Genomic DNA, 20,808 nt, shown 5'->3' on the forward strand with positions numbered 1-20,808 from the left:
ATGGATTCTTTTATTGTTTAGGTGTGATGATTTCACCAGCGGATTTTGGCTACATAATAAATGAACACCATATATATATATAGATATATATATACAGGGTGGGTCAAAATAAGTGTTACGAACAAATATTTCGCGAACTATGCTTCAAATAAGAAAAATTTAAAAGTCAATCTACAACACAGAGGGGCCTAAAAGATGGGTCAAATACGAGGTTCGCATTCTCCCCATTTTGGGGGCAAGAGGTGTACTGTGAAATTTTTTAATGGGAACGTAGATCAAGTGATACCTCTTTCGAAAGAGCTTGAAAAATTGGACAGTTTTTGTAGGAAACAATTTTTGATATGGGGCACCGTTTTCAAGATGGCCCCCTAAAATGGTCCTTATCAGATAAAGTTTCCAGTATTTATAAACCAGAAACAGTTGAGTAGAAAACGATGAAACAAAAGATGGAAAAGGAAAAAGCCATAGGCAATATGGAATGGTGTTGTCGCGGTGTCTCTAAGGTCCCATCATGGAGCCCCGGGACAAACTTGAAAATTTCAAATGGAAATATAGGTCGAGTGATCCTTGTTTGATAGATCGTGAAAAAAAAACAGGTTAATACAAAATTTGTTTTGATTTCGTGCAAGCCTGTTTCAAAATGGCCGTCGAAACTTTTGTACTAAGCTGTTTGGTATTTCACGATCTGTCAAAGAAGGTATCGCTCGCCCTATGTAGCCATTTGACAATTCTACGTTCACCCCTCCCTCCAAACTGGGAGGCGGGGTTAACCTCTTGTTTCACCCATATTTTAGGCCGTCAGTACTGTACATTGACTCTTAACACTTTTCTTATTTGATGCACAATTCGCGGGATATTGGCTTGTAACACTTAATTTGAACACTGCACTTTGTATGTGAAGTGGAACCACTTTCGTCTGCCATTTCAAAACAGGTTTGCCCGAAATCAAAACATTTTTTTTCGAAAATGACCAAGCAAATGTCATTTAGGCTTAAATATACTGTACGGTATGCTCTTTTATCGATACTATGGTTATACAGTACATACAGTAACTACACTACCGTACGTGAGGCTACTTACATTTAATGTTCCTGAAGAACCTGCTCGTACACTGAATTACAGTGTTCTTGTAACTAACACTGAAAACTTAACTTGTATAGGCCTAAGGGAAAATAAAAATATATATGACAAACAATTAAATATGAATGGGCTTTTGTAAAAATACTGACTTTACACAACGCCGAAGGTCAACCCTATTGTTTGTTTATCGCTAAAGCTAAAACAAAATGTAAAAATCTACTAGGAACCGCGTTCGGATTATTGACGTCCTACTGTATATATATATATATATATATATATATATATATATATATATATATATATATAGATTGTAACACTCAACGACATCTACTGCTCAATTGCCAATTTGATGCACCTATGATCAGAGGTAGACTGGCTCCATGAAAAAAGAGATGGTATAGATACATAATAGATATGTCATTTAAGAATGACTGTTATTATAGACATTTTAAATTGTGACCATAACAATTATTATGTAGTTAAGATATTGATTTGTTTAATATTTGATATCAGAAAACAATAGGGATGCTCCGACAATAGTTGTCAGGCCAGGTTAGTGAATCTTACATGCTACTTGGAAAGTTATTACCAACAAAAATTCATAAAACATGCGAGTTATTTTGAGAATAATTCCAGAAAACCAATGTAAATGTTATAAAGAAATGTATTAATTTTTGTCTTTAATAAATAGATTTGGACTGGGCGTTTGCCCAGTCCGTTCCTGCCTATAATCACAATTACAAATGTTCTGCATTACTTTCCCTCAGGAAACTACGGTAATTCAATAGACATTAAATTCTATTTGAGTATTACTGATAATGATTAACAACTCTTGTAGCTATCCGAACATAATCTCAGGTGCTATTACCAACAGCAACAACTCTTGTAGCTATTCTAACGTTTGCATTTAACGTTTTCCCTCTTTCACAATGTTATTTTCAGGTCCTTTCAATGTTCAATTATTCACAGCTATTAAAATACTTGTTTTCAGTTTATGAAATGTTAATTTCAAGCTGGTTATACCATGCCAGGTTGATCTTCAGCCTAAAAGCAAGATGCCATCACAGATATAAACGTAGTAGAAAAAATTGATGGAAACGAAATCAACCATCCATTTCTGCTTGCCGCTAAGGTAATGCGCAGTGAAGCTCATAATCTGTGCGCTACATATCAAATTCCACTACACTTAGCGGTCGAAAAACTTTCTCGCTTTCTGGTTCCAATGTTTTATACAGGTCTACAGTTGGTCAGTGGTTGAATATCTTTTGAAATGACGATATAATAATGATAATAGACATGCTGAACTACTACATGAAGAAGAATAAGAAGAAGAAGAAGAAGGAGAAGAAGAAGAAGAAAGGTAAGTTTATAACAGTACTAAACACAGATTGCATTATTATCCAATATTTAGCCAATATGATCTCAGTAACATTTTTGCACGCAAAATTTATGGAACATACGGAATATGATAGTACAATTAGGAAATACATGCAGGATAAGGCGGTACAATTAAAAAACGCACGCAGGACATGATGGCACAACATTTTTTGAGCTTCTGCTCAGTACCGTCATATAACATGCTTCAGTATCTCAATACCTCAGTATCTCATGTTATACATTAAAGATAATGGAAACAAAATTCTAAATTAGCCATTTATAAGACCTATTATAACCTCAAGGCACGCCCTAGGTTGATAAGTGTTGACAGTACACGAATAATCATGAATTCATCCAGGAGTGATTTGCCATTGTTGTTCTTGTGTATTTTACACAAGGGATACACGATACATAAAATCGAAAATCGCTATCAAAAATTGAAATTTACAAATATAAAAAATGATCAAAATATCAAAGAATATCAAAATGTAAAATTGTATTGAATACCGAAATATTAAAAATATCAAAAATACCCATAAAGATACCTAGTAATAAAATTTTGAATAATATCGTATATCATAATATCCAAAATATCTAAACTATATATCAATGATAAGTAATATATTTTGATATCGATACTTCGATATTTGAAAGTATAGATCTATTGAACGATATATCAAAATATTGTACGGGCCAAACTTTCACCACTGTTTTATTAATGTTACGTTGCTCCCTATATTTCTTATTTGGAATAGTGGGAATGAGAAGAGTAGGTTTTACGTCAGTCATCAAAAATCAAGTTGGAAATGATTACTCTAAGACCATTGCGTATTAATCGAGATGTCTGAAAGTCACCTCACATGATCAGAACGTCTTTTACATTAAATGTATCATAAAGTAATGAGTTTTTTTTATTTTGCGTCACGTGAAACAAAGAGCTCATTGTAAGAAATTTCATCTCTGAATGTATATTCCATTTCTCTATGTAACTATCTGAACCACTCCTGTATTTCCTTGTACACCTTTACAAAGTAAGTAGAACAGTCAATAATTGCTGGTGACCGCATTCAATGATGAGATATGCGTAGTTTGGGTTGAATTGTCCTTCAACGTTACTCAATTGCATTATTTATCTTTGAAACTGAATCAAGAAGTAAATGATATAATAACAATGAAAATGAGACAAGACAATGTATAATTTTAAGATGAGCACGGTAAGGATGTTACCTTTTAATAATACTGCTTAATATTACCTTCGTTACAGAATATTTTATAGAAATGATTATAGTGATTTGATATATAACGCATGTACTACCTATTATAGATGTCCCGATGTATTCTATTGACAGTGTTAGATCTACCATTCAACCTAACAGATATTCATTGGTAACACTGTACTATGAGCCATTAAACAAAATCATTTTCGGTGCTGCTCATAGACGTAAATCAACCGGGCATCAGCAGTAACTTCCCAGTATAATTTCAGACTACATTATTCGAAGCTAATGCGAGTAGAAAGTCTAAAGTAATGAGCTGCCAGCTGTATGTCATAATACCACGCTGTAAGTCTTGCTTTCACACTTGAAAGAAGATGTTTTGTTGAAAGATGTCATTAAGAAAGCTGGAGTTAAATTTTATTTAACACCTTTCTGCCATTCCAGTTATAAGGCAAAACTTTCATTAGAATTGAAGGTAGAAGTGTTATTTAGTAGAACAATGCGAAACCTTATTGTTCCGATAACTGCTTGTTATCGGCAAGTGTCTCTATTTATGCAATGTATATTATCTTCATGCTGTATCTACTCAACAGTCTTAACTTGCATGTGGTAGACCTTGTGTTCCTTAATGCTATCTACTTTTTTAAACAACAAAAGTGTGCAAGAGCAATTCAGGAACTGTTTGACTGAAGTTATCCAAGCTTGTAACGAATTTGACATAGTGGAAAATATTTTCCTCATTTTGTAAAAATGTATGGAATACTTTATAATGCACCAAGGATTCAATTCATATAACACAAATACCTCACATGACAGAAGAAAATGTTACGGCATCTGGATTCATTGTCTGAAACTTTATATTATAAACCCTAAGCTAAGGAGACAGCACAATAATCACTAGTTTTTAAGATCGATCTTGGTTTTGCGTAACAGAGCGTAAATTTAACAAAATATATAATATTAGTATAATTTTTTGTAATAAATTTACTATTCACACCAATACTGTAGTTAGTGCATTATATTCCAAAAACAATGTAGCATTTGTGTACAATATTTTAAAACAATGTGAATGTTTATGCTGCATTTTAAAACTGCAAGTGTATATACACTCACCTTCAAAAGTGGATAATAATTGGTACGTGAACAATTGATACATAAACATTTCTGTTTACTCAGAAGTGTGGAAAACATACCTATGTATAAAGCAAACGCTTGCTATGAGCCAATGTTACATGCACACTAAAAAATCCGACTGAATACAGTTACGTCATGTGAGTCACTATCTGTCCGCAATTACGAGCCCGGGATTTTGATCGCAGAGATTTTCAATAAGAGGTGTGGTGACAGCGAATATCTAGCAGACTGCACAGCATGCACTCATACTATGGGTAAGACGTTCAAGGAGCTACTCTGGTAAATCATTCTACTCTTCCACAAGCACTCTGCCAATGCAGCAATTGAGAGGCTGCGGTGCCCCAATAGTAGATCGTTCACCTATGGTGCATAGAATCTCATGTTTGATTCTAGCTTGCGTCAAATGAGCTTTGTGGTGGACAAACACCGTGGGTTGGGGATTTCTGAGAGTTCTACCGTCTCCTCCCACTTTATTCATTCCACCATTTAATTCATTTCTCATCATCGCCGTCTCCTTTCGTCTAGCCTGAATAAAAGTGAGACATAAAACTTAAAGATTTCATTTTCAATTAAGCAATTGACCATGGTAGGCGTGTTAAGGCTCTAACCTGTAGTCCGAATTCACCCGAAGCATGCTCAATAGGATTGAGATCCGATGACTGTGCTTACTCCTCGAGAAGAGTGGTGTCTTCGTTTTGCAGGCATTGATCAATGAAACGAAATTCAGTACCTTTTGCATCACGTAACAGTTTGACACACTATTCAAGGATAACGTTCCTGTGGATCTCACTCGTTTCCGTCTCCTGCTGGAACAAGTGAAGCGATGCATGTCCTCCTAACAGGATGACGTCCCATACCATGACACGAAGGCCTTCGTAACTATTTTTTTCAATAACAGCTTGGTAATGATTATATATCCCTGATGTTCTCTAAACAACCAGACGATGGGAATCACTCTCAAAACTGAGTTGAGTTGATTTTAGTTTAGCGTCCCGTTCAGCAGCGAGACTATATGAGACATGGACCTACTGATTAACGTGGAATCCGAACCACATGAGCTCCCGCCGGGAATCGAACCCGGGTCTCCCACGCCAGAGGCGCGTACGCTAACCGCTTAGCCACGAAGGAGCTCACTCTCCAAACTGAATCGTGCATCGTCACTTAAAGTACAATACTCCATTGTTCTGAAGTCCACTCACTGTAGGCTATACATTACTCCAGACATACTTAGCACTGCTGTGTGTAGTAAGGCGAATGCATCTGGCGGGTCGTCGTCCATTCGTGAATTCGTGTAACTGCCAGTATACAGCTTGACGTGATACATAGATCCCAGAGGCAGGTGTAAAATCTCGAGCGAGTGTGCCTGCTGTGCTCGTTGGTATTCATGGGCAATTCAACACCAGAAACAATCGCCACATAGCGTTGTTGCGTCGACGACCTCCACCATAAAGCCTTTCAATGTTTTCATCAGCCACAAAGCGATTTCACAGCACTGCAAGGTATATTCAAGTTCTTAAACACACCCAGTTGACTGCCTCATTTCTAATCTACCAACTACGTATTACATCATTTAAATGTACTATCTGGGGCACATGTGTTGCTATTTCACGTTCGCAATGATCGATATCCATTGCAGACTCCAAGAACCACAACTCACTGAAAGGTGTTTCTTCCGCTATGGACGTTTTTCATATTATCACAGTTATAGAGAGTACCTGTGATATTTCAGTCAGATGTATAGCCTGATGTTTGGTATTCACACCATAAACACGACATGACCGTTATTTTTCGAAATTAACATTCTCTTAACGTTTGAACATGAGTGTATTTAAGAGAAGTAAGTAAAGAAAGGAAGATCAGATTTCGGTAGAAGGTTTAGTTATAATCATCATAATTGCTTTTGACTATTTTTTAAATGTGTCCTATAACATGTAGATTTATAGGCTCCTGTATGCATAAAATTCTGAAGTTTCGCTTCATATTTCACGGGACTGAGTGACACACCTGTTTAGAGTCATTGCTGTACGTTGTAAAAGCAGAAACATTGCGCAAAAGTAATTTAAAAATGGTAAGAGGCTTCAAATGAGGGTGCGGAGAATATCTGGACTAAGCTAACCAACATAGAAATGGTAGGAGTGGAATTTTAAAGGAAAAGACACACGTTGCAAGTAACTAAAAAAACAAGGAGAAAGAGACATTGGGAACTAAACGTATACTGAAGGACATTGCAGAAAGTATTGTGGAAGGTAATGGAGTGAAAGGAAGCAAAAATCAAACAGTTAATGGGCGGTATACAAACACATTTTCTACGTCGAAATGTAACGGTTAACTGAGGACCATGCGGAAGTGACTTGTCAATATGCCAGAATTCTATTTATTACAGTAAAACATATCAGTATGTGGGTAACGTTAATGTGATGCCGATGTTGATACCATGTAGACAATTTTCAGGCGAGCCACAGGCTTGAGGAGAACAACTGGTGGTTATAATTACAATAATGTTAATTTCTAGTCCTGCATACATAAGGAAAAGATTGTATTTTTTATTCTGTACAGAAGGAAAGTTTACTTTCGTAGTACACATCTTTCTGGACATAGTTAAATAATTTGCCTTAATTAAGATAAATTGAAGTACTATTTAAGTGGTTCTAAGGTATAAAGAATTCTTGGAGGAAACTTCTGTCACGATATCAATAAATAATATGATTCCATCAGTTTCAATTAAATGGGACTGTACATACAGGTAAAGCAAGTCATTATTTTGTTTAGAAATAATAATGCCAGTATTTACGTAATTAATTTACTTTATACCTATCCTGTAAGATATAGGATCTAATCTGCGATACTTAAACTTCTAGGCTTATAAGTAATATATATATATATATATATATATATATATATATATATATATATATATATATATATATATATATATATATATATATATATATATATATATATATATATATGTGTGTGTGTGTGTGTGTGTATGTGAGTGTGTGATTGTGTAAGTATGTATGTCACTGTTAGGAGTATGCATGTCATCGCTAGATACAATTTGCTACGTAACAGTGTTTTTGTTATATACAGGGTGTGGCAGAACCAACTAAGCAGTTTTAAGGAGCAATAAAAAGTAAATCTGGATATATAGAGAAAAAAAGGTTTTATTTTCTAAATTAGTACAATATACCATTTTACATTCATTTAGTTTTGAAAATAATGTCCTCAAGATGGCGGCCGTTAGCATCAATACATTGTTGTAGACGATCCCTGAAGTTTCGAGCAGCTCTTGCACACATATCACGGGGTATGGCCTTCACTTCGTCAATAATCCGCTGTTTCAACTCTTGTATAGTTGAGGGCGGCTTTTGAAAACCTATTCCTTTAGATATCCCCAAAGAAAGTAGTCACAAATCTCAAATCTGGTGACCGCGTAGGCCACTCGACATCACTCCTCAAAGATCGTTGTGTAGCGATCACAGATATGTTCTTTTCATAATAAGCGCGAACGGAAAAACCACGATGTTCACCGGTTCAGATCATATTAGCTACTGAAAGGGGTCAACGACTGAACAAAGGCAGACCACATGAAACTGCCTACTCCCACCACAGCTCTCACGGTAATCGATAGAAACTGCTTAGTCGGTTCTGCCGCAACCTGTAATTATAGCATAGTACACACATAAATGAAGAATGTTTTAACAGAATGAAAACTATCAGTTATTATTATCGATAATTAACAACAAAACTCTTTATCTCTATGCATGTTAGTTTCTTTCGATTTTCCCGAAAAAAATAATTCACGAAAAACACCCTCAAACAAGTAATCTTGTTGAGCTTGATTGACATACCTTAGCTACTAGATGTCATTAAAAAAAATGCAGTGAATAATTTTATTAGAAAGAAGGTAATAAGCTTATATGGAATTTGATTTAATCTCCTTCAAAGTACAGTCCTTGGCTAGCAATACACTTATCCCAACGTTGAATCCATGACTGGAAACATTTCTGGAAGGTTTCTTTTGGAAGGGCGTTCAGCTGCTCTGTCATGACTCTCTCAATCTCAGGAATAGTTTCAAAACGTTTTTCTTTAGACACGAAAAGAGCCAGAACTTACATGGTGCTATATCCTGATAGCAGAGCGAATGTGGAGAGACAGGAATATTTTTTTCGGCCAAAAACTCGTTGTTCGAAAGCAAGGTGTGGCATGGCGAGTTTTGTGGTGAAGAAAGAGGCCATTTAATCAGCTGTTACAATGCTTTCCACGGATTCATACGAGATGTTAAGCATTTTTGGAAATCTCTCAAATAGTCATTCGCCTGTTTGAATAAATCATTCTATCACTGTTTGCACGTTTTCATCTGTTTTTGACGTCAAAGGACGTCTCGGTAGTTTTTCGTTTTCAACCGACTCCTTGCCGCTTTTGAATCACTTTTACCACTTTAACCAGTCTTCAATGCTACCGCGTCTTCCTTATACACTGATTTTGACTTCTATGGAACATTTTTTTTAAAGCTTAGAACAAAAGTTAATGTTGGCGCGAGACTGACATTTTTAACACGTCCTCACTCTTCTCCTTCTGGAAGCCTACTAACATGTCACAAATCGTTTAAACTCGAAAATTACTGTTCCAAAGGATTAGGCAACTGGGCTTACTAGTTGAATTAGATACAACATCGACAGATGGCACTGTGCAACTACATTCATCTTACATTTTGTTCATATCTTGTATATCTCATCTGTGGAGAATATTATAGTTAAATAGAAAAATGTAATCATAATCATTCTTACTGAACCTGGGATCTTGATAGTGACATAATGAAAAATATTTTGCGACTTGGTTATAGAACAACATCAGTTTTTTAGGTTTACGAAATAAAACTTGTTTTTATTTTTCAAAAACTATGCTTGATAATTTAGAGTCACTTACATCATTTCGTTAGCAGTGTTCTCTTTGGACATATATATAGGGTCTATATATATATATATACAGTGGCGTATTTAGGGGGGTGGCTTGAGGGCTTAAGCCCCCCCCCCGAAATCTTACTGAGTATAGTAAAGTAAATGAAATATCTTGCAGAATTTTCACTTTCCTAGGCAAAGCCCCCCCGAAAGTTAGCAAAGCCCCTCCCGAAACAAAATCGTAAATACGCCACTGTATATATATATATATATATATATATATATATATATATATATATATATATATATATATATATATATATATATATATATATATTCAGTTATATGCTAAATCAACTTCTTCACGAGCTTCTGCAATACATGTAATGATTACAGCCTACACCACCTGATGTGAAACGTTCCACCTGACTAGAATGTGAACCTTTGTACCAGAAGTAACACTAAACTTGTCTCAATGTCACCTTCAATTGTATTAACGTACAAAATTAAATTAAAAATTGTCTTATTAAGTTGTTGTCTACGACTGTGTTGACAAGACAAGATGACGCTGCTAATGACATTTTAGAAGAGAGTATTTCGGTAGATGTGCGTGTGTGTAGAAGAGCTTATATTCGTTAGTTATTAGTGTGTCTTGTAGATGTCGTACCTAAGTACTTACTTACACGTTAACGTAGGAAAAGGCTTTGGACGTTTACTTCTTCGTTCAACATCCATTGTGTTGAGAATTTCTCTCTCCTCAGCCCAGAGACAAATATAATGGTCTCGTTCTATTTCGCAGCTCGGAAGAATAGAGTGTTCTTCCTCTATTCTCTCTATCTCTATGTTTCACAGTTTCCTCTGTGTGTATGTGTGTGTGTGTGGTTGGTAAGTGTGGGAGTATATTTATGGGGAATTAACCTTCTGCCTGAAAAATCCTCTTATAAAGGTCCAACGTGTGGTAAGTGAGAGCGAAAGGCGAGGTCACAAACATAAGAGACATGATCCTCCCTCCCTACCTCCCAAAAATCTTCCCTCTCTCTTGTCCTTTCTTTGTCTCTACACACACGTATTCACACACACACACACACACACACACACAGAGACATTCATGCAGTGGATAAAGTTAGAAGGAAGGAGAGTCTTCGTTGAACAATGGTCTCCTAAAGAGCAGGACGCTGTGTTTGAGACGAGGCTTGACGTTTAGTATCCTATCAACTGAGCTCATACATCTTGTAGGTGTTGGGGATTCTTCTGTTCATCTTAAGCTACTCCCGAAACTTTTACTAAACCTTTATTTTCAAAAGCGCAAAATTACCCTATGAATATATTATTATTATTATTATTATTATTATTATTATTATTATTATTATTATTATTATTATTATTATTTTTATTATTATTATTATTATTATTATATCTTAATTGAAATATACGTAAACGAGTTTCTACTATTCGATTCAACATTAATCTTTTAAAAACACAATATTTTTTAATTTTCTAAGACGTTCTGAACACCCACTTGGACTCTTTTTCAACTACAATATCCTGGAATTAAATTAGGGAAACCGTGTGCCAAAGATACTTACTGTATGCACAGGAGAAAGGAGGAGAGACGATTAAAAATAGAACTAGTAAAACAACCTAACGTAATCGCATAAGGAAATATTGTTTACTTTAATAATTTCACCCTAGATGATATTATCTATTTCACATAAATTGAATGTTGAAATTCGCCTTCAGATATCAGTGTGAAAATTGAACAAGGAAACTCATTTACCAAGTATTTTATTAAATTTCGAGACATGATTATATTTTATTTTCTCTTTTCTTCTTTCCAAGGATGAGAAAATCTAATTTAACTTATTCCGGTTACAAATAGATTCTAGCATTATATAGGGATTAGATTCTATCATTATATAAAAATTGAGCGACTGTAGGACTCGTAATTCAGAAACAAAATATATTTGCAAAAATAAATTATAACAGTCTAGCCTAGTATTTTGTAATATGAATCCTTTAGCACTAGCAGTTTCTTCTTTATGATGATGATTTAAATAATGATGATTGTAATGAGGTCCGTCTTCTTTCGGCGTTCCTCGGTATCTTTCGTGTCGGCTTCTCTTCTGCTATACTGTTTACAATCAATAGCACGTGTTGTGTTGACGTGTGCTTTTGTCGTGATGTGGGGATCCTTACAATATGGTTTACAATCTTTATTTGATCTCCATGAGCTTTACGCTATGGTATGAAGCATTATCCATTACAATAACACACCCAGGATCAAGTTTAGGCAATATTTTTTCAAACCTTTCACGACAAACGTCACCATTCATGTCATCATGGTAATCACCACCGCGCTTAGATTCAAAGATATGAACACCAACTTCTACAAATCCCACTATCACTATCTATATGAACAACTATTAGTCTTTCTCCCTTGCCCGTAGGATTTTTAGGCCGGTTGATTTTCCATACAAAATGCCTGTTTTTAGAACATACAGTTGTGTCTACTCATGCACTGGATGTAGTGTTACCTTCGTTCATCCAGGTTTCGTCGAAGTAATATATTGTTCTATTTTTCGCTCTGTGTTTCTCAAATATCGTCGCCGCCATAATGCAATGTCTTCCCTATTAAAAATAACATTCACTTCATTTCTCTTGAGAAGCTGAAAACCAATATCCAACAACAATGTGTAGAACGTAGTTCGTTTAAAAGTAGGCAACATAGAATCACTATTTACAGAACTCAAAATTTTGTTTAGTGTAGGTGGTTCATTTCTTAGAAAGAAATCATGCACTTTGCTCGGAATAGCATATTTCACAGTCATCCGCCTTCACTAATTCTGTTTTCTGTCTGTTTCTCTTTTTACCCGATGATTTCAACAACCCCGTTTCTTTGAACTTTTTACGTACGGTCACAACACTAGATTCAGAGACACCAGTATATTCTGCCATTAATTTCACTATGTCATTCACTAACACAGTAGGATTGTTTTCCAGTAGTTTATTGAACACGTTTAAAACAATTCGTTTTTCCCCGCTCTTCAATTGTTTTCCTTTTGGATGTTTCATAACTTGACACTGAACAGAAGCACTACATGTAGCCGCCATGTCTTCAAATTGTAAGGTGACTGTAGGGGGCGGGACTTAAAATGACTGTTGCAATCTTTGCGTTTCTTAAGGACAGCCATTACACTTTTTTTAAAACGGTTTTTCTTTATTATGGTTGTTAAGAGCGATTCAAAATATATTAAATTTGTGCCGAAACATATTATATAAATGTTTATTCTCTACTACATTTACTATCTACCTCTCACTAAAGCGTTTAACATTTGTTGTTATAGATACTTATCGGTTTGCATGTTAGCAATACTGTGACGATTGTTTTTTTGTCGATAACAGAAGGTAAAAATCACAGAATATGGCATATATTTTGTTAGTAATTTGTAGTAGTATATTTTACTCCGTGAATTAATTTTTTTCGTTTCGTCTAACAAATGGGTGAAGTTAAGTTTATGAAACAATGTGAAAAAAAAAAAAATAGTTTCTCTCTTTAACCCAGGGCACAAAATTTCAAAGTCAGACGCACTCGCCATTCCAAAAATGATGGTCGGCAGTATCTCTCACATACAAATTATGAGAGGTCTCATCCTCTCTCCACGGCCTTTGGTTTCGCAAAGAAAGATATTACATTTCTTGCGCCAGGAAGCATACCATTTTCATTGAGGGTGGAAAAGGAGGGGCGAATTACAACGTTGTGAAGACTTCACTTTCCATGTCCGTTGTGAAAGACTTCCCGTGCTTTTTTCCCACTCAGTGACAATTATTTTCCTGCGAAACAAACTGCGCAGTCCCGTGAGTTTAGGCAGAAACCGTTCCTGCTGAACACTGGTCGCCCGCCTTAAATTTCTAGTCGCCACTGGCGAACTGGCGACCGGAAATTTTGCGTCCTGCTTTAAACCAATCACAGATAAGCAATTACGTCAATCACGGAACTATATTTATAACTCCAGCCAATAACATTTCATTGTAGTACGGCATTTGTTTATCCCAGATGTGTTTCTTACGTTGAATACAGAATAGAAGAAAATAAACTTTGCCAAAAGAGAGTAAAGAGCATCATGCGATTCCCTATTCCTTTATTAGAGGAGGGGGGCGCGATGTCTCAGTGGTAGAGCGTTCACCTCCGGTGCTTGGGGTCCCTGGTTCGATCCTAGCTCGCGCCGTGTGGACTTTGTAGTGGACAAACACCGTGCTCGTGGGTTTTCTCGGGGTTCTCCGGTTTTCTCCTACTTTCTTCATTCCACCATTTCACTCATTTCTCATTATCACCGTCTCCTTTAGCCTAACCGGTATAATCTAGGGACGTTAAACTTAAAACTTTCATTTCATTTAATTTTTTCCTTTATTAGAGGCAACCAACATTTCTTTGCTATAGGACAGGCTGCATAGAATTTAGGGGATGCTATGGATTTTGAACTGCACATCGATATCACCATTAACGTCTTCATCAGTGACGCCAATTTAGCCTATTTTTGGCTAAATCTAGTATATTTGGAGAGACATTTAGCCGTACAAATCTACGAAATGTTTATAGCACGAAGTCTACTCTGAATGTAATAAGTCAATGGTTCATTATCAAGTATAATCCAACACTCGAAGGTAAAGGTGTTATGGAGATATATTTGCTTGTCAGCTTACCTTATGAGTTTGCATAAAGTACACAAAGAAACATTTTGTTATCTGAAAAACCCACCATGATTGCAATAAACTAAAAAAGTTACGGTAAAATGTTAAACGTGAAGTTTTCTTGATTTACGAGGTAAAGATATCTCGGAAGTTGACACTTTAAAAATTTTCTATTACTACTACATTGCACAGCATCACTTGTAATAAAACAAACTTGTAAACATAAAACGTGGAAGTGGTAAATTACACAATAAATAATATCGTACTACAATAGTAATACCAGCAAAATAATCACATTCATTTAGACAGCCCATCCGCTCCATCAAAAGCACTCATAAATGGTGTCAATCTTTTGTGCATCGTTTGTGCAGAAATGTGCAATGTTCGTTTGCGCAACAATGAACAATGAGCTAGAACAAAAACAAAACGGGGGCTGCCTAAACGGTAGTCCCTTCCCACCTTGTCAAAATTTGTTGAAAATGATGTCCGTTAGGTTGGCCAGGACATTTGAAAATGGCACATATTCAAAGACCTTATCCGTTCGTGCTTTGTTAGTGCTTAAATGTGCTCTAGTTTTAATGTTTGTGAAATAAGACTAACGACGTTATTTACATTTAAAAAGTCCCGGTCAACTTGACGCCATGTTGGCCGGGATATTGTTTTAATAAGTAAATTCTAATATTCTGATCATTTGTGCTACGTTTGTAGAGGAAAGTGCTCGAGTTTCATTGCTATCAGAGTGAATTAAATAACTTTAATAAATGTTGAAATGTCCCGGCCAACTTGACATAATTTTGGCCGGGAGACTTTCCGAAAACAATGTTTTCAATATGTCAATCTATTCTTCAATGCTTGTGTTTTAAAGTGCTTGAATTTTATCGTTTATGCACGGAAACTAACGACGTTATTAGATACATAAAGAGAAACAAAATGCTAACATTCATAATCTCAGGTGCGTGAACTTGGTCCCCCGACTTGAAGCACAAACGATGAGATTAGTGTCATTGGTTAGTGCTTCGTTTGTGCTCGTTAGTGCACAAAACCTCATTGTTTGTGCTTTAAAAATTCCTAGTGAGTTGGAAGCCAATAACTAAAAAGGGTTGCTAACTGAATACAATTTTCGATATTTCTTTTGAAATAAAATACTTGCATCTTCCAAAATGTGAAACACAAGTGATGAGATTATAGTGTAATTGGTTAGTGCTTTGATTGTGCTCCTGAGCTTATGAATGAGAAGCATAGGGTCTTGCATAAACTTGGCCCCCCAACTTTAAGTTTAAACGATGAAAATGGTGTCATTCGTTAGTGCATCGTTTGTGCTCAATTGAGCAGGAAACCTCACTGTTTGTGCTTTATTAGTTTCCGAGATATAAGCAAAAAACTGGAGACCAAATTTACCTTTCCCCTCTCCCCTCGACTTCAAGCACAAACGATGAAGGTAGTGCCGTTCGTTAGTTCATTGTTTGTGCATGAAGCGCCATCGTTTGTGTGTCAATACTTCCTGAGTTATAAAGCAAAATCTGAAAACAGAATTGGAAACTGCATACAAATTTTTGGTATTTCTTTTGAAATAAAATACTTGCATATCTCCCACATGTGAAGTACAAACGATGGGATTAATGTCGTTGCTTAATGCATTACTTGTTCTCCTTTGTACATGAAATCCCAACGTTTATGCCTTATTAATTTCGGAGATATGAACGAAAAAAGTAGCGAGACATCGTTTGTATCTCCGGGAAAAAACACAAATGAAGTGGTTTCGTGCACAAACTAGCACAAACTAGTATAAACTATGCACTAACCGATGAAATTAATCCCATTGTTTGTGCTTCACATGTGGGAGAAATGCAAGTGCTTTATTTCAAACAAAATATTTAAAAATTTTATCAGGTTTTCAACTATTTTCTGTTTCTTGCTTATAACTCACCAGGAACTATTGAAACACAAACTATGGGGTTTTGCACACTAACAAGCACAATCAATGAACTAACGAACGGCAATACTTTCATCATTTGTGTTTGAAGTCGATCGGAAAAGGGTAAACTTTGCTCCCTACCAATTTTTCGCGCACATCTCCAGAACTAATAAAGTACAAAGGAGGGGGTTTCGGGTACAAACGACCACAAATGAATTACAGTATTTACATCGTTTGTGCTTGATGTCGGGGGGCCAGCGTGAACTTGATCCCCTACCATTTTTTCTCTTATTTCTCCGGAACTAATAAAGCAAAAACGATGGGGTTTTGCGCACAAACGATGCAATAAACTAAGACTATAATCTCACCGTTTGTGCTCCAAGTCGGGGGAAAGTTAACACACCCGAGATTATGAATGTTACCATCTTATATCTAATAACACAGTTAGTTTCCGTGCATAAACTATAAAATTCAAGTACTTTAGAGCACAAACATCGAATAATAGATTGACATATTGAAAACATTATTTTTAGAAAGTCTCCCGGCCAGCCTGACATCAAGTTGGCCGGAACATTTCAAAATTTATTAATGTTATTTAATTCATTCCGATAACAATGAAACTCAAGCACTTTTCTGCACAAATAATCAGAATATTAAAATTTACGCATTAGAAAAATGTCTCGGCCAACTTGTCAAGTTGACCGGGATTTTTTAAATGTAAACAAAGTTGTAGTCTTATTGTACAAACATTAAACTAGAGCACATTTCAGCACTATCGAAGCACAAACAATTAATGTCTTTCGAATATGTGGATCTTCAAATGTCTCGGTCAACTTGACGGACATCATTTTCGACAAATTTTGACAAAGACTACCGTTTAGACGACCTCTATTTTTTTTGTGCTAGCTCATTGTTCATTGTTGCACATTTCTTCAGGAATGATGCACAAACGATTAACACCATTTTCAAACGATTTTGACAAGGGCAAGCTACCGTTTCGACAACCCACACTTTGCTTTGTTATAGCTCATTGTTCATTGTTGCACAAACGATTGACGCATTTTTCGACCTATTTTGACAAAATAGGAAGATACCGTCTAAATAGCTCCCACTTTGTTTTTGTTGCAGCTCATTGTCCATTGTTGCACAAACTAAAATTTGTGTTGTCCATTTCTGCACAAGCGATTGGTACCTTCTTCGACCAATTTTGACAAGGTGGAGGCTACCGCTTACATAGTCCACACTTTGTTCTTGTTCTAGCTCGTTGTTCTTTGTTGCACAAACGAAATTCGTATTGCACATTTCTGCACAAAAGATGCACACACGATTGACACTATTGTAGGCCGATTTTGACAAGAGGACAGGCTATCGTTCGGACAGCCTCCAATTTGTTTTGGTTTTAGCTCATTGTTTATTGTTGCACAAACGAAAATATGTGTTGAACATTTCTGCAGAAATGATTGATGCCATTTTCGACAGATTTGACAAGGTGGTGGGGCTACCATTTAGACAGCCCCCACTTTCTTTTTATTCTAGCTTATTGTTCGTCGTTGTACAAACGAAAATTTGTGTTGCACATTTCTGCACAAACGATTGACACCATTAATGAGTGATTTTGATTAGGTGGTGGCGGGGTGTCTAAATAGGCGTGAAAATTCCCGCAGGTAATTTGCATTGTTCAAGTTATTTACAATAATTCTAAAGCTGTTTACAAGGGAAATAAAACGACATCTTGAGATTCCGTTAATAATAGGTTTCTTTACAATAGCTTTCATTGCATGACAAATTGATGCAGACGCAGGAAGTTATGGTATGGTCAGTATTAAAACAATTATCTTTATGTCTTTTGTAACTTCTTGAAATCTATCTAAATGAATCCATCTTGAAAATTCATGTTATACTATTCATAGAGACAATATTGTCTAAAGACTGGGTATGCTTTGAGTTGAAATATGATTCCCTTCCTTGTTACTGTTTGTTATACACATCCATTTTCGAAACAACGTCATTGAGCTACAATAGAGTGTATCTAGTAAGTAAGTATAAAGTATGGAAAGCATAGTCATTCTATGTTCTTCCACCTCAGATTTCAAAAGAACGGAACAATGAGCAATAGCGTTATTGTGATGTCAATCATTGTTACTCGATAAATGGTGCTTCCAAGGGATAGATTCATATAGAATATCTACGTAGCATTATTGGGGAATTTTCACAGTCGAAAATGTCTTGTGCAACAATTTTCCTTTGGATTTTTTGCTGGCCTCATGCTCCTTCTTTCTTTTTAATGAGTTTGGTTTGTCAAGAGCTCATATCTAGGTATATGTCCGTGTGACCATCCGGGACACATAAAATCACAAGATCTGCTTGATAGATCACCGTTAATTTTGGCCAAGGGGTAGAGAGTCAAACATCAAGAATCCAATTTGTTGAATAGAAGTTATCCATCCATAAGAGCTGATAGAAATAAAACCATTTCCGGTTTTTAACGTTCATCGGTATAGAGCGAAAAGGATAATAGGTAGAGAGAAGCCGTTTTCTGCAATCAATTAAGCTTCCAAAAAATACATTTCATATTTAAAATAATCCCTCTAATAACAGGGGAAGAAATTTACTACCACTTCTGATTTCCATATTAAGAAAATATCTCACTATTAGTAAATCTTAAATATACTAAAAAGTATGTTGTCATAGCAACACTAACATTAAAACATAGCAACACTAAAATTATTTGAGTGAGAAGTGAAGGGTGAGGGAAAATGCATTGTTGAGAGGAGACTAGAGGCGGTGTGTATTTTAAATGTGTACTGCCGTCTGCAGTCCCCTCTCAAGTACATCATTTTTTTTTTTTTTTTTGTGCGGGAAGTGATAGGTAGAGTCAAATGCAGAGAATTGTTGACATGCGGACGATGGCAGAAGAACTTCCATTGTTGTGTCGTTAGGAAGATTAAACTTCAATTTTTACGTTAGGGTACGGTTAGACCAAAATTTTCTAATTTCATCTTTCCCTCTCCCATTCTACTATCTACATTCATCATTTACAGAACAGTGTGTTTATGAAAAGTTTAGATATCAACAGTAGATTTGCAGTGAAGTTAACACATGTAATCATGCTTTAAACGTCACTGATCAAGCATAATTGGTGTATACGTATGTGTGTGTGAGAGAGAGTAGACAGTCAGCGCACTATTCTCTTGATCGTCCACTACAAGAAATAAACATGTTTCATTTTTAAAAAGGAGATATATAGGTAGCTTGATTCAACATATGCCATCACCAGATTCCATCAGACCGATCCACTGCGTTTGTTTTGCTTTTTCCATCTCATTGAAAAGGAAAAGGGAAAGACGATATACGAAAATTTCTGTATAACTGTACCCTTATATAAACTGACAAATCAAATTAATTCACGTGGTGTACACTGTTGCATTTCTTTTTTCTTCTCTGGTATTACCTGCCTCCGGCATTCAACCATTATGAAACTACATTAATAACTTAGATTCCCGATCGAACTTCTTTGATGGAAATGTCAATGTAGGCAGAATTAAGTAATAAATTTAAAAAATGAAATCTTTGAGTTTTATGTCCCGCGATTTTGTCGGTTAGGCTAAAGGAGACGGTGATAATGAGAAATGAGTGAAATTGTGGAATGAAGAAAATGGGAGGAAACGGACGAACCGCGAGGAAACCCACGCACACGGTGTTTGTCCACCACAAAGTTCACTTGGCGCGAGCTGAGATCGAACCAGGAACCACAAGCACTAACTTTTAATAGCATTGTCACAACCAACCCTTATCTCTACCAGTCCCGTTCTTCTCTATTGAGGCCCTGTTGATTCCTTGTAAAGATTGTCCTCAAAACTGCATGTCCAAGCAGAAAATAGTTGCTTTTTTTAATGTATGACTATGTTCATAAGACTTTTTTGGTATTGTTTGTTGAAAATAAAGTTTTGCTAGAAAGCAATGGAGTGCGATTTTCTTTCTTGCTTTAAACCTACCTGTATTTACCATAACGTTACGTAAACTGAATTAAAGAACATGAAACTAATGATGCAATAAGTCAATTCAATAAGTAAGTTAAATAATTCATTAATCTAACCTTCTAGATGAAGACAATATGATAGCACCCAAATATGAAAATAAACTAATTTCATTCCTTTTAGATCTGATATTTTCGAGTGAAATATAATGTAGGTCCAATGACGATATCAGTCTTAATTTCTAGGGCAGTGGTTGTCAACCTAATTCCTATCATAACCTTCATTTTACCAGTGACCCCCTTATAATTTCTGCTTTGTAATATGCTTGTGTGGGATTTTTAATAAAAACCGGAGATCTAATGATATCCATCAATTTCTATAATAGTAGAATTCATTTCTTTTATATAGTAGATACAGTAACTTCCCTAAAAGCGAATGGATAAAAACCAAATTTTGCCAGCTTCATTCATATTACAAATATCGAATCCGTCTGTCATACTTGAAACTTCATAACTCCC

The 20,808-nt window shown here is 35.7% G+C and overlaps 1 protein-coding gene across 2 annotated transcripts in view; it reads left to right on the top strand.

Moving 5' to 3' along the window:
* The window catches only part of LOC145675686 (lachesin-like), a 1,025,328-nt gene that overhangs the window by 843,279 nt on the left and 161,241 nt on the right, over nucleotides 1-20,808 (top strand). The gene's annotated exons all lie outside the window — the stretch shown is intronic.

This window comes from Thermobia domestica, chromosome 2 (assembly GCF_964235325.1).
Source record: "Thermobia domestica chromosome 2, izTheDome1.hap1.1, whole genome shotgun sequence".
Classification (NCBI taxonomy): domain Eukaryota; kingdom Metazoa; phylum Arthropoda; class Insecta; order Zygentoma; family Lepismatidae; genus Thermobia; species Thermobia domestica.